This window comes from Suricata suricatta, chromosome 3 (assembly GCF_006229205.1).
Source record: "Suricata suricatta isolate VVHF042 chromosome 3, meerkat_22Aug2017_6uvM2_HiC, whole genome shotgun sequence".
Lineage (NCBI taxonomy): Eukaryota > Metazoa > Chordata > Mammalia > Carnivora > Herpestidae > Suricata > Suricata suricatta.
Window position 1 is genome coordinate 9285491 of NC_043702.1, and position 15986 is coordinate 9301476.

General features: G+C 40.1%; 1 protein-coding gene and 1 long non-coding RNA gene across 6 annotated transcripts in view; one reads left to right on the forward strand and one right to left on the reverse strand.

Moving 5' to 3' along the window:
• LOC115287348 overlaps positions 1 to 5891 on the reverse strand; it is a 21736-nt gene extending 15845 nt beyond the window's left edge. Inside the window, exon 1 of the long non-coding RNA XR_003906445.1 lies at positions 5799 to 5891. This is a non-coding gene — a long non-coding RNA (uncharacterized LOC115287348). The remainder of the gene's footprint in view (positions 1 to 5798) is intronic.
• Positions 1 to 15986, forward strand: part of PID1 (phosphotyrosine interaction domain containing 1) — a 251928-nt gene that overhangs the window by 79320 nt on the left and 156622 nt on the right. The window lies entirely within an intron of this gene.

Consider the following 15986-nt stretch of genomic DNA (forward strand, 5'->3'; position numbering starts at 1 on the left):
TTTACTGAATTCATTGATCAGTTCTAGAAGGCTTCTGGTGGAGTCTGCTGAGTTTTCCAGGCAGAGTACCTTGTCACCTGCGAAAAGTGAAAGTTTGACTTCTTCTTTGCCATTCTGATGCTTTCGATTTCCTTTTGTTGTCTGATTGCTGATGCCAGGACTTCCAGCACTATGTTAAACAACAGTGGTGAGAGTGGACACCCCTGTCGTGTTCCTGATCTCAAGGGGAAAGTTCTCAGTTTTCCCCCATTGAGGATGATATTGGCTGTGGGATTTTCATAAACTGCTTTTATAATGTTTAGGTAAGTTCCTTCTATTCCGACTTTCTCAAGGGGTTTTCTTAAGAAAGGGTGCTGTATTTTGTCAAATGCTTTTTCTGCGCCTATCGACAAGATCATATGGTTTTTAACCTTTCTTTTGTTAATGTGATGGATCACACTGATGGATTTGCGAATATTGAACCAGCCCTGTAACCGAGGAATGAATCCCACTTGATCATGATGGATAATTCTTTTTATATGCTGTGAATTCGATTTGCTAGTATCTTGTTGAGTATTTTTACATCTGTATTCATTAAGGATATTGGTCTGTAGTTCTCTTTTTTTTTTTGCTGGGTCTCTGTCTGGTTTGGGTATCAAGGTGATGCTGGCTTCGGAGAATGAGTTTGGAAGTTTTCCTTCTATTTCTATTTTTTGGAATAGTTTGAGAAGAAAGGCTATTAGCTCTGCTTTAAATGTCTGGTAGTATTCTCCTGGGAAGCCGTCTGGCCCTGGGCTCTTATTTGCTGGGATATTTTTGATAACAGATTCGATTTTTTCACTGGTTATCAGTCTATTCATGCTTTCTATCTCTTCCTGTTTGAATTTTGGCAGTGAATGTGCATTTAGGAATTTGTCCATTTCTTCTAGGTTGTCCAGTTTGTTGGCATATAATTTTTCATAGTAATCTCTGATGATTGCTTGTATTTCTAAGGGATTGGTTGTGATATATCCTTTTTCATTCATGATTTTGTCTATCTGGGTGCTCTCTCTTTTCTTTCTGAAGAGCCTGGCTAGAGGTTTATTGATTTTGTTTATTTTTTCAAAGAACCAACTATTGGTTTCATTGATCTACTCGACTGTTTGTTTGGATTCTATATTGTTTATTTCTGCCCTGATCTTTATTATTTCTTTTCTTCTGCTGGGTTTGGGGTGCTCTTGCTGCTTCCCTACTAGTTCCAGTAGGTGCTCTGTTAGATTTTGAATTTGCACTTTTTCTAGTTTGTTGAGATTGGCCTGGATTGCAATATACTTTCCTCTTAGGACTGCCTTTGCTGCATCCCAGAGAGTTTAGCTTGTTGTATTCTCATTTTCATTTGTCTCCATATATTTTTTTAATTTCTTCTGTAATTGTCTTATTAGCCCAATCATTCTTTAGTAGGGTATTTTTTAACCTTCACATTTTTGGAGGTTTTCCAGAATTTTTTCTGTGGTTAATTTCAAGTTTCATAGCATTGTGATCTGAAAGTGTGCATGGTATGATCTCTATTTGTTTATACTTATGGAGGGCTGCTTTATGACCCAGTATATGATCTGTCTTGGAGAATGTGTCATGTGCACTCGAAAGGAAGGTGAATTTCCTAGCTTCAGGATGCAGAGTTCTAAATATATCTATCAATTCCATCCATTCCAGTAAGTCGTTCAGGTCCATGGCTTCTTTAGTGATTTTCTGTCTGGTTAATCTATCTATTGCTGTCAGTGGAGTATTAAAGTCCCCTGCAATTAGCACATTCTTATCAATAAGATTGTTTCTGTCTGTGATTAATTGTTTTGTGTATTTGGGTGCTTCTGAATTTGGTGCATAGATATTTATAATTGTTAGCTCTTCCTGATGGTGAGACCCTGTAATTATTATATAATGTCCTTCTTCATCTCTTGTTACTGCCTTCACTTTAGAGTCCAATTTGTCTTATATAAGTATGGCTACTCTGGCTTTCTTTTGGCTTCCAGTCACATGATAGATATTTCTCCATCCCTTTACTTTCAACCTGAAGGTATCTTCAGGTCTAAAATGAGTCTCTTGTAGCCAGCAAATAGATTGGTTTTATTTTTTTTTTTATCCATTCTGCTACCCTGTGTTGTTTGGTTGGAGCATTCAGTCCATTTACATTCAGTGTTATTATTGAAAAATGTGGGTTTAGAGTCATTGTGTTTTCCCTAGAATTCATGTTTATTGTGGTGTCTCTGGCACCTTGTATTCTTTGCAACATTTCCCTCATAGAGTCCCACTTAGGATTCCTTGTAGGGATGGTTTGATGGTCATGAATTCTCTCAATTTTTGTTTATTTGGGAACACTTTTATCTCTTCTTCTATTTTGAATGACAGGTTTGCTGAATAAAGGATTCTTGATGCATGTTTTTTCGGTTCATCACATTGAAGATTTCCTACCATTCCTTCCTGGCCTGCGAAGTTTCATTAGATAGGTCTGTAACCACTCTGATAGGTTTCCCTTTGTATGTGAGGGCCCTTTTCTCCCTAGCTGCTTTCAGAATTCTCTCTTTATCTTTATATTTTGCCAGTTTCAGTATGATATGTCATGCCGAAGGTCGATTCAAATTACGTCTTAAGGGGGGTTCTTTGTGCCTCTTGAATTTGAATGTCTATTTCTTTTCCCAGATTTGGGAAATTCTCAGTTATAATTTGATCTTGTATGCCTTCAGGACCTTTCTCTCTGTCTTCCTCTTCAGGAATTCCTATTATAAGGATGTTGTTCTGTTTGATTGTATCACTCAGGTCTCGAATTCTCTTTTCCCACTCCTGGATCAATTTCTTTCTCTTTTTTTCTGCTTTCTCTTTTGCTATAACTATACCAACTAATTCACCTATTCTTCTCTCTGCCTCATCAATCCTTGAAGTGGCTGCCCCCATTTTGTTATTTACCTCATTAATAGCCTTTTTAGCTCATCACTTCTATTTTCAAAGTGCCTTTTCGTTTTCTCAGTTGCTTCTTTGATGCTTTTTTCAACCCCAGCGATTAATTTCATTACAAGTTTTTTAAATTCTTGATCTGGTATGTTGTCTAGATCTGCCTTGAGCAAGTCTGTGGTTGTGACTTCTTCCTGGAGGTTCTTCAGGGGAGAGTTCCTTCGTTTTGTCATTTTTACTAGTTTTCTGCTCTCGTCAGCTTTAAAAAGCTTGTTGTGCACTGTGCACCTGTTGATATTGCTCTGTTAAAGGAGGCTTCTTGACTGTCCAGGGCCTGTTGTTTTCACGAAATGTTCTTTTAATGGTGTCTCTCAGTTTCTCTTGTTGTGCCTTTGAATATTTTATTTCCCTACTCAGCAATATTTGTGACTCACCAACACGCACACTTTGGCTTGTTTTTTGGTGTAGCCCTAAGAAGGAAACCAGACAGACAAACACAGAGGGAATAGAAGCACACAAACGCACAAACAAATCAAACAAACAAACAAATTAAAACGGGGAAAGAAAAGAAATAAAATGGAGAGGAAAGAGACGAAAAGAAGAGAAGAAAAAAATAAAGGGGTCAGAGACATTAAAGGACAATGGAAAGTTAAAAGTGTATGACTAGTTGAGGGGAGAGATTAGGATGAGATACAGCAGAGTATTTCTGGATTGCAAGAAAGAAAAAAGGGAGAAAGGACAAATGAAAATAAGGAGTAGAAATTTAAAAAAATAGGTAAAAAAGGTAATAATAAAAAATAAGTTAGAAAAAAGAAAAAAAGAAAAAAAATGAAGGAAAAAAAAAACAGCAGTTCCCCCTTGTGGATAGGTGTGGTTTGCTGTGGTAGGTCTTGCAGGCTGCTCCTATAGGTCCCGCCTTGGTGTCTGCAGAGAGTAGAATGGTGTCCTGTCAAGCTCCACTGGAACTAGGCACTGTAATCCACTCTAATGAGTCTGATTTTTTTGTGCTGCAGTTGAGCCAAGTTGTATTTCCAGGCCTGCCTCGGTTCAAAGTTCTAGTCCATGCACTTTTATGCTACCACAGATGAGATGTACTTGCTTTGGTGGCTGGCTTCTTAGGGGGGAGGATCAGTTTGTCTTGGCTCAGGCCAGGATTTGTGCTGCCCCTGCCTGAGGCGAGGTGCGCAGCAGGAGGTGTGGTGTGCGCCCTCACAGACACTGCTGCGGATTCCCATCCCCCATCAGGATCCTGATTGCATTGGGGGAGGGATGAGTTTCCTTTGGCGCCAGCTGGGATTTGCGCAGCTGCTGCCCGAGGCACAGGGTGCTGCCGGAAATGAGCTGGGAGCTCCTATAGGCGGATCCTGCGCCCAGGCCTCCACTGGCGCCAACTCTTTGCTGGATCGCGTAGGATTGGGAGCTGTTTTTTCCTGTTGGCACCCAGGATTCGGGATTCGCGTGGCAATACTGGAGACAAGATGCTCCGTGGAAATGAGGTACGTGCTCCCACTCCCAAAACCGACGTCAAAGTGAGCATCCCTGGCGCCACTGCCTCGGCCGCTGACTCCCCACTGAGATGGCGCAGGGCTGAAAGATCTTCTTTCCCTTGCACCACCTGGGTTTGGGATTTGGGCTACCCAGCAGTTATATATGGAGTGAGAGTTTCTTTCTCCGAGTGCAGTTAAACGTTCTTTATCTCTTCTCCAGAGACAGTACTATGAACGTGTTCAGTTTCTCTTTCTCTTCCCTTTGTCTCAGGGGTTCGCACGCTTGCCCCATGTTGTGCTTGGGCTCCCACCTCCCTTGCCCGTCTCAGGCTGGCCCATTTTCCAATCTCCCCAGTTTGTACTCACTCACTCAGGTATCTTTGAGGTTGTCCTCTTTCTGGAGTCCATATTTTCTCCTTTCACTCTTGCAGATGGGAATAATGTCCTTCTCAGTGTGATAGATGGGGCGGAGGAAGTTTGTAGAGCTCCCTTCCTCTCTGCCATCTTGGCTCCTCCTATCATAATGTGTTTAACACTAAGTGTTCATTATTTATATAATTTTACTTATTTCGTATTTGACATGTATGGTGGTAATTTTTGTTTTATTGGTCCCATTAAATAAATATATGATTTGTAGTATACAATTACAGAAGGTAGGTAAAACCTAATCTCTAATTAGTGTTCTTAAGTGGTTCCACATTCTTGTGATGTAACTTTTCTTTTTGAGTTGGTTGGAGTCAAATTAGTATATTAATGCCTAATGACTTTTCACCGGAGAGTGGGTATAATTTCCAGAGTGCTTTAAAACAAACATCCAAAAAGTAGTGTCCAGACAGCTTTTTTTTTTCCCTTAGTAATTTCATTATAATTTTTTTTTCTTTTTGCAGCTTTCCCTGTCCCATTGAGGGCTACCAATTTTTACTTGTATCAAGCATTATTATTTATATAATTCTCATTCTTCATGGCCCTTTTTTAAATCTTATTCTTCAATTTCTGAAAGTGGTTTGTTAGTGTCTCATAGTATTTTCTGTCATTTGTCTTTTGAAATTTGAATGTATTTTGTATTATATCTTTTGACTCTATCTTATTTGACACATAAAGACACATACATTACAGTTTAAGTGATAATTGTACTCTTTGTCAATATGCAGTTATCAGTCTGTATCCAACTGTTGATATTGTCTTACTTTTTGCCTATTTTCCATCCTTTTATTTTCAACTCACTTGTATAATAGTAAATACATGTTACTTACTATAATGTTCTAATAGTAAAATTCAGTAAAAGATAAATATCAGCCCTTGGCAAAGCACACAATATACATTTTTTTTTATAATCCTTACAAAAACTTCGGGAGGTCGATATCTCATTATATTGTTAAAGGAAGTGAACTCAAAGCATAAACATACCTTGCACAGGATTGCATAATTAATAATGGTGAGGCCGGGGTTTTAAGCCTGGTCTATCTTACCTTGAAGTCTGCTTTGCATTGTCTCTGAAGACAGTTTTTTTTTTTTAAGTTAATTTATATATTTTGAGAGAGTATGTGCACCAAGTGGGGAAAGGGCAGAGAGAGAGAGGGAAAGAATCCTCAGTAGGCTCTGCCCTGTCAGCACAGGGAACAATACAAGGCTGGAACTCATGAACTGTGAGGTCATGATCTGAGCTGTGAGATCATGATCTGAGCCGAAATCAAGAGTTGGATGCTCCACCCACTGAGCCACTCAGGCGCCCCTCTGAAGGAAGTTTTATAAGCAGTTTGATATTGAGGTGTATGTAACCCAGTCTGAAAATTTTTAACAAGATAATTTGACCCATTTACATTTATTGCTACACTTGATGCGTGAGTAAAAATTTTGATCATCTTATTTAACTTTGTTTTTTACATGCTTCTTTATACTCTACATTTTTAATATGTTTAATTTTGTTTTCTCTAGTGATTTTGAAAGTATAGATCATTTTTTATCTTTGAAAGTATAGATTCTTTAGTTATCTTTGAAGATTGTCTTTGAAAAGCTTAATCTATATTTATTTTCCTATCAAAGTTAACAATAAAATTGTTACTGTTTTTATTCCCTTTAAGTGTAAAATGGATTCAGCAAAGGGGTATTTTCTCCTCCTTAGTTTTTCAGTCTTTGAAGATACAACCTAAAGGTTTTATACCTTGGCTACTATTGTTGAATTTTTTTTTTTTTTGCATTATACATCTTTACTTTCAAGAAATAGTTGGGGCGCCTGGGTGGCTCAGTTGGTTAAGTGTCTGGCTTCAGCTCAGGTCGTGAACTCACGGTTTGTGGGTTCGAGCCCCACTTCAGGCTCTGTGCTGACAGCTAGCTCAGAGCCTGGAGCCTCCTTCAGATTCTGGGTCTCCCTCTCTTTCTGACCCTCTCCTGCTTGTGTGCTCTCTCTCTGTCTCTCAGAAATAAATAAAAAATTAAAAAAATAGTTTTGAGTTTTATCTTCAGTGGATTTGTCATATTTATGTACTAATAATTCTTTACATTCACCTTGATGTTTAAATGTTTTAGTGACCAGCCCTCCTATATTACACCTTTCCTGCTCTTGGATTCTTAATTTTGATACTTCTCTTAGTTTGCATTTTTCAGTATATTTATAAGGAAAGAAGGAAATGTGGGTGAAATATATTCTAAATACTTGCATTCCATATAAATGGCTACTTGGATGGATTTATTGTATTTTTTAATCAAAACTTGGTATGCTCTGGCTGTAAATATAAAAAGACATAATTCCAGGGCTGTTCATTACAACACTGAATTAGCAAAAGCCTGAGAATATCTCAAAATCCATAAGGAAGGGGCCAGTTTAATAAACTATAAAATAATCTTACTCTGATTAATATGCAGTTGTGAAAAGAAGTTAAGAATAATCTCTAGGACATATTGTTAGGATAAAAAAAAGTAAAATGGGGGAGCCTATTTGTAGTACCTTATTTTTTTCTATTTTTGGGGATTTTTTAATTTTAATTTTTTATAGTTTATTGTCAAGTTGGTTTCCATATAACACCCAGTGCTCTTCCCCACAAGTGACCTCCTCCATGCCCATTGCCCCCTTTCCCCTCTCCTCCTCCCTCTTCAGCCCTCAGTTTGTTTTCAGTATTCCAGAGTCTCTCATGATTTGCCTCCCTCCCTCTCCTTAAATCTTTTCCCCCTCTTCCCCTCCCCCATGGTACTCTGTTAAGTTTCTCCTGTTAGACTTATAAGTGAAAACATATGGTATCTGTCCTTCTCTGCCTGACTTATTTTGCTTAGGATGACACCCTCGAGGTCCATCCATGTTGCCACAAAAGGCCAGATTTCATTCTTTCTCATTGCCATGTAGTATTCCATTGTATGTATTAACCATATCTTATAGTATCTTACTTTTTAAGGAAGGAATGGAGAAATATAAATATATATGTATATCTATCTATATATATGTAGTATGCAGCAGTGTTAATATGATAAACTAAAGAACTAAAAAAATAGGGTTATTATGGAAGAAGGAGGGACAGAGTAGAGGGGCTGTGGATAGAAACCAAAATTTTATAAATATAGAAAACATTTGCAAATATTTTACATAATTAAGATAAAAGTAAAGCAAAATAAAATTTTTACTCTGTAAAAATTGAAAGCAATATTTAAGCAGTGAAGGAAACTCTGTATCAAGTTGGTGACTTAACCTTATAGAAAATAATTCATCTGACTATCATTTACTAGTGAGACTGAACCTAAAAATAAAGAAAAAATATGCAAAGGTATATTAAAATATCTTTAGTAACAGTTTGCTGTAGTGATCTTTTTATAATAATAAATGGACATTGTTATTCTGAGCTGAGCATGTGTGTTTCTCCGTACCTATGTATAATGTATACATGTACATACACAAAGGATATGTGTATATGTATATATTCTTAATACACGTATACCCAGTCATTGTTTTATTGTAATACTACACAATATTTTTCCTTCTATTACTCCTTTACTTTATCCTGTGTGTTCATATACTCACACTCACATATACTGACAGATATGTAGTAGGATAAATATAATATTTTATTATATATAGTCTATATACATTATAAAATAAAGCTAATTAGTAATTATGCTAATGTGACTAAACAACCAAAATTTTAATAAGTGTACATTCTAAAAATTAAAGTTAAACCTGAATCCTAAATTTGAATTGGAAATATCTTTGTTTTCCAGATGTTATTTCAATTCATATTCTCTTTAGTTTTTAAATTCTCAGTTTCTTAGAGGTGATGTCATCTTACATGCTATTGAACTTGCCAAAATGGCTTTCTAAAAGTGTCTTTCAATTCCTATATAAACAATATGTCAAAACTTCCCTCTTTATTTAAGCTTTTAGAATGATATTTTCTTTCTCTTGTTCTGAGATATTTTTCAAAGGCTCTGTGTTGTTACTTCTTTTTATAAGAGAAATACCTAAATTCATAAAGACTGAGGTGGTAATAAATCTTAGGTCTTCTTTGCTTTAAACCAGTTAGTTGGTTTTTGTGTATATGTGTCTTTTTTTTTTCCTCTTCTGACCTTGAGATTAAATAGCCATTGTGAAATTATTTTTTGAAAACTCAGAAGGCTCAATATTCCCTTGGAATGGCTGTGGGTCTGCTCTAAGCCCAGAACAACAAATTAAATTTAATTTCCTCCTAGAATTTTCATTAGGTTTTCTGGACCATAGCTGAGTGGCAAGGGACTGGAGATTATTCTTGTTATGCATGGAGGTAATAAGTCCTCTTTGACAGTGTCTTTCCATCCCACAACTTCAATACTCCCTCACAATATTGCTGGGCCCTCCTGGGAAGCCATTTTGAAGGTAACATATGGCTTCTCTTTCATTTTGTGAAATCAGTGTTTAATTTGGCTGGGAGCAAATTGTACTTGACATTCATTCTACTTGTTTTTATTTCTGGAAAAGCAGCTCTGAAAGGTCATTTTCCAATGAGGCTACAATATAATTTTATTAAGCGCATACTATTTATTGCATAGTAATTAAATTCTACACACACACACACACACACACACACACACATTCACACACGACATCACAAATAACAAAAAACAGCCCTTTTCTGTAGTTCTCCAGAGACCTGACCTACAAGAGCAGTGATAGTATCATTTGTGTTTATTTGTGGTCTGTGCGGAAGACTAACAATGGCTGCACATTTGTCAGTAGGTGGAGTCTAATTCCACTCCCCTTGAATCCGGCTTGGCCTTATGACTCGACCAACAGGATGGGGTGGGACTCACTTTCTAAGTCTCTGAGCCTGGGTCAGGAGGGGTGTTATAGCAACAGCTTCTGCGCAGGCCTCTCCAAACCTGCTCTCTGGGGGCCGTGAGCCACCAGTAAGAGGGTCTGACTACCCTGAGCCCATCCTGGGGAAACCATGTGCAAGGGTTCTAGCCAACTTGAACCTAGCCTTTCCAGCCATCCTGCTGAGGCACCTGGCATATGAATGACGCCACCTGCACCAGCCTGTTCACCAGCCGAAGAGCACTGAGCCATCCCAGCCAGTATCAGTAAAACAAAGGAATCAGCCAGCTGAACCTTGATCGAATTTCCAACCAACAAAATTGTGAGATTTAGAAAAAAACAAACAAAAAAATAGATGTTGTTTTAATCCACTAAATTTTCGAGTAACTTGTTAGGCAGTAAGAGATAACCAGAATAGGATATGCACACTGATCTCTTCAATGCAGTTTGAGTAGGGACAATAAATAGCCTATCAAAGAAGCACCCTGGAATTAGGAGCTGGGAGATGTGGGCCTAAGTTCTTGTGTTACTTCCTAACGATCTGCGAGGCTCTGAGCAAATTACCTGATCCCTCTACACTTTATTTTTATAGATATAAAATTGAGAGCTACAAAAAAGAGAATTGACCTAAATAATAATAATTGACAATAAGAATAAGACATCTCAATAGAACTCAATACAATAAAGTCAAACACTTAGGGATGCAATTGTGACAGGCACTGAACAAAATGTTTTAATGCATGATCTAACTTAATTCCTACACCAACGCTGTACATTAGAGGTGTCATTATGACTGATACCAGTATACAGATGGGGAAATGGGCTTAGATAAGTCAGGGAGCAGCCTATTGCTCTATGAGATACATCTTCTAGCCTCTGGTCTTACCTGTGCTGTTTCTAAGATTCTTCAAATTGTTGCTTGTGAATTAGAGTTGCCTATTTATGATAGTTCAAGAATAATTTCTTTTTTATTGTACCCAAATAAATTTCATAGTTATAAGGTTGTACAAAATCAGTCATGTAAAGAGACTACATGGTGTTCAGTGCACTTGATTCTGATGCTATCCCTATGTTGGGATGAGAGAAAGAGCTAGAAATGCCAAGAGGTCCTTCTTCTGGTCTTGGGGCATGTTGTAAGGAAGTCATACTAGACAGTATCAGACACACTTTACAAAACAGAAACAGACTAAAGCAGCTGACATGCAGTCCATAGAAATGGGTCTTGGCGAAGAGAGTTGAAAAGGTACTCTATCCAAGACCAGTTAGTGACTGATCTTGTGTATGGGAAGACCTATTTCTTCATCTTAATTATTAGTAAAAATAAATTTCCTCTACATTTTTGTATTTTTTAAATATCCCCTGTTGTCTTCTAATAATTTTGTCTTTGTCTTTATACTCTTATTTATATAGTGTGTGTTCATCCTCATGGAAGGAACGAAGAAAAAGAGGGAGGGAAAGAGGGAGGAAGGAAGGAATGGAGGAAACCAGGAAAGCCATAACAAAGGTTGGGTGCCTCTAATTTGTCAGGCGTTCTACTAGGCACTACCACCTATGCTATTAACGTAGCACATATGTTGTTTCTGGTTTAAATTTTAAAGCATTTAACATTTAAATTTTTGAGACTGATTTGGTTTTCCAAAGCTGTGTGACTAGTAGAAGGTAGAACTGGATTTTGAATCCGTCTAAATTCCTGTTTCTGACGATATGCCTCACTATCTCTCATAAGCCTGCTTTTGGTTGGCAAGATTTATTTTACTTACATTTGACTTACCAATTCTTCTAAAAATCCTAATCCAATTTAAGAGCACTGTTTCACATATTGCATGCCATTCCCTGGTGCTCTGAACTTATTAATTTCGGGTGAAGTATTAAGAGTGTCTAAATATAAGCTCACGAATGAACTTGCTGAGCGGATTGAAAAATACCCCTAAGTCTGTTAGGTCCTAGTTGCAGGGTTTAAATTAGCTGCTGGACTCACATTCACTCGTGGCGAAGATCTCTTCGAGGTCCTACGGATGTATCATTTCATGGACTTCAGCAGGACTTCCTTTACATGTGGCGGGAGGTTGGAGGGGGGCACGGCACGGGCCCAGTGAGCCCCAGGAGAGGAATCTGGTTATGTAAGTATCTCCTTCTGCTCTCACGATCGAGGATGTTGGCATCCTTGGAAGCACTCTTGTTGCAAACACTGGGCCATGAGGCTAAGTTGCCGGCCACCTTCTCCTGATACCCATGCACGGTTTTGTCTAACCCACTTGTTGCAAATGGGGACAATTTTGTCCTCCTCCCAAGAGGAATTTGACAAGTTTGGAGGTAACTGGGAGATGCAACTGTTACCTAGCGGGCAGAGGCCAGAGATGGTGCTAAATATCCAGCCACCTGAGGACGGCCCCGCAACAAAGAATTATGGGGCCCAATGTTTTTTTCATTATTGCTTCACTAAGTGCTGGCTAAGACATTTTCCCCTAATAACACCTTCCCCAGTGAATTTGTACATACTATATAATGATTTACGGACTATAGTTATCTCTGTGCTTTATACAGAAAAAGAGCAAGACTTTTTTTTTCAGCCACTAAACCCCATTTTCTGTCCCCAGAGGGGCTGCACAGCCTTCCTTGGGAGTGCCTGCTCTAGTGAGCCACCTTGGGAAGTGAGATGCATGGGAAGAAGCCAGGTCACAATTAATCCTTGAGTGAGATCGAACAAAACCAAAACCAAAACAACCGCAGCAAAACGGGAAGAGCCTGTAAACGTGGGCAATTAAGGAGAATGTTGGGAAGCAAACTGTCTGTTCGATGCAGCGTCATCATCAGTCAGCTCTGAGTTGCAGATGGCTGGATGGAACAGGCTCTCACTCTCCCTTCCTCCTGCCCCTCATTAGGCAAAAGAGCCCCTGAGTTCTCCCTCATGCAATCTACAGGTAGGAACTTGAGGATTCTATCGTGTCTCCACCTGCCCACCTTCCCCATGGTTGGTCAATGAATGAGCATCTCTGTTTCCTTAATTCATTTTAACAGTCCTCAGTGATGTCTGCTCAATGTTTGGCAGTGTGCCCAGTGCTGGGGTGGCCGCCGGGCAGGTAGACATAGACATGCCTTCCCTCCCCTGCCGCAGCCCCTCCCCCACTGCAACCGGTGTAGCCCAGTGTGGCCAAGCTCTCATTGTCCATATGATACAACCAACAACACTTTGATACTTTGTGCCGTCTCCACCATTTTTTTAAGTTTTTTAAAATTTATTTTGAGAGAGCGAGAGAGAGAGAGAGAGAGAGAGCAAAGAAGCGGGGAGGGGCAGAGAGAAAGAGAGAGAATCCCAAGAAGGTTCTGTGCCATCAGCACAGAACCCAGTGTGGGGCTTGTACTTAGGAACTGTGAGATCATGACCTGATTGGAGATCAAGAGTCAGATGCTCAACCAACAGGATCATTCAGGTGCCCCTACTTCCACCATTTTTTACCTATCTGGATGCTAACTGAAATATATTCTATATGCTCCCTAGAATCATGAAATCAATACACCTTATTAGGTAATATATTTATTTAAAAAGGAATGTTTATGTCATTACCTTACATGGAAAATCCACATCACTGCCATAAATAGAAGGAAATGATCAAAACAGAGTAGGAAAATATCATTCACGAGCTTTATTATTTTCTGAGGGCTCTGAGATTGGAGCCAGTACTCTTTGGGCTAAAACGGAAGATTTATAACATTTTTTTTTGAGAGAGAGAGAGAGAGAGAGAGAGAGAGAGTGAGCGAGCGAGCAAGCGAGAGCATGAGTGGGGGAGGGCACAGAATCAGAAGCAGGCTCAGGCTCTGAGCTGTCAGCACAGAGCCCGACACAGGGCTCGAACTCACAAACTGAAATCATGACCTGAGTCAAAGTTGGACACTCAACCAATTGAGTCACCCAGGTGCCCTTAAAACACATTTTTTATATGTAAGGAAGCTGTTTAGGAAATACTGGTACCAAACTGAGACTCACTATCTCCTTGATATGATTTGAAAGTGAATCAGAGTCAGAGTGGCTTCCTCATGAGGAGATTGCATACCATCTAGTGCTGTGAGAAGTCATCTCATGTTCCCCGCAGGTCTCACACTTTGGGAAACACTCATCAGCTCAATCCCCCAGCTCCCCTCCCTTTTCTGCCCTTCGACTGCTCCCCCCCCATCTCATGTGGCCGCATCCACAGTTGTATCATAAGTACTTGAGGCATCTTACTTTTGTGTGGCTAGTCCCAGGTGGTCCACAGGTGGCACTGCTGTGACTGAGGGCCGAGGGCAGCCCCATGGGCGCGCTTGGCGAGCAGAGCTCTCCACCTCCACCTGCCATTGGCTGAGGGTGTCCTTGTGCAAGGGCAGCCCGCACAACCACACACAGCTGCTCAGCATAAAGGGAAGGGACATGCAGAGTAATAGGTGAGGAGGGACTTTCTGCTTTGCAGGTACCCCTCAGCTGTGTCCTCTTTGTTCTGAGGAGCACTTCCCAGTAGTTGGCATTACGGGAAAGCTCATCTAGAAGAAAAAGAGACTTTACATAAATATGTAAAAGCATGCTTAGCAAAGACCAGGGAGATTTAAGGAGAGATGATTTCATATAATCACCTCTTGTTTCAGGATAAGGATGTAAAAATCAACATTTCTTTAGAATAGTGTTCTGAGTGGTGCTGCCTCCTCCTCCCCGTCCTTCCTTCTTTATTTCCTCCTCTCCTCTCCCCACTTTCCTTCCTGAGTCCTCCCTCCTTTCTTCCTTCCTTCTTCCCTTTCCCTCCTCTCCAATTCTCCAGTCTTGCAAATGTCTTCCTTCTGGGCGGGGCCGCTGGTTGACCTTAGGAAACACCAGGAAATTAATGGAAGCTGTTCACAGAAAGTTAAAGCAGGGAGGGTTAGAGTCAACTCCTAACGTCTCTGTTTAATTTTTGAAAATTATTTCCTAGTTTATTATTTGAGAGAGAGAGAAAGAGAGAGAGAGAGAGAGAGGGAAGGGCAGAGAGAGAGGGAGAGAGAGTGGGGGGAGAATCCCACGCAGACTTGGCACTGTCAGTGAAGAGCCTGATGTGGGGCTCACACTCATGAATTATGAGACTGAGACCTAAGCCAAAATCAAGCGTCAGACACTGAACCGACTGAACCACTCAGGTGCCCCTTCACGTCTCTGTTTCAAAGATGAAGAAACCTGTAGAGAATGAATAACTTCGCTCAGTCACATGCTCGTGTGACCGTGATCGTATTTGGTGACATGTCATTTGTGACACGTGTTAGGACTAATGAGGTAAAGATGGTTTTAAAAGCCAGTAGGGACAAGGAGGAATAGGAACAGTATGAGCCTGCCATTCAGCAGATGGTTTTTGAGCCATTTCAGTGGAGTGATGGGGCAAACGCTGGATGAGAGCAAATGGAGTGGAACTGGGGTAAAGAAATTTAGGAAACTCGGTTTTGCTGTGGAAGAGATGAGAGAAATGGGAAAATAATGGGGGTGGGCTCAATCATGAGAGGATTTTTCATGTCTTTGTGCTTATGGACATTAGCCTTTGTGGGGGGGAGGAGGCGGCAGGCATAAGCTATGAGGGTGGAGAATTGCTAGAATGATGTCCATGAGCAGGAGGCGATGGGATAGGTGTGCAAGTGGATGGATCAGCAATGCCTAGGGGCACGCTGGCCTCCGTAGAAACATGATGCAAGACAGGGTCTCCTGGACAGTCCTGGGGTGTGTGCACTTTGAGGATTTCTCTTTTGTGGGCATCAACTTCTTCAGAGGAACTGGAAGTCTATCATTTCCCAGTGCTGCTGTAGAAAGGTACCACAAACCAAGCAGTAAATATATATTTATTTGTTATAAGGAATTGGCTCATACAATTAAGGGAGGCCAAAACGTCCCATGATGCACAGCTGGCAAGTCTGAGACCCAGATAAGCTAATGGTGTAGTTCCAGTCTGAGTCTGAAGGTCTGAGAACCAGACCAGAACCATTATACTAATGGTATAAGTTCCAAGAACAGTTGATGTTTTGGTTAGGGTCCAAAGACAAGAAAAGATCAATGTTCTACCTTGAGACCGTCAGACAGGAGGAATTCTCTCTAACCTGAGGGAGGGTCAGTCTCTTTGTTCTGTTAAAGTCTTTGGGGTGCCTGAATGTCTCAGACAGTTAAGCGCCTGGCTGTTGATTTTGGCTCAGTTCATGATCTCATGGTTCATGAGTTCGAGCCCCACCTTGGGCTCTGCACTGCTGGTGCGGAGCCTGCTTGGGATTCTGTCCCTCCGCTGCTTGCTCTCTGTCTCTTTCAGAACAAATAAAAATAAACTCAGGAAAGAAAGAAATCTCCA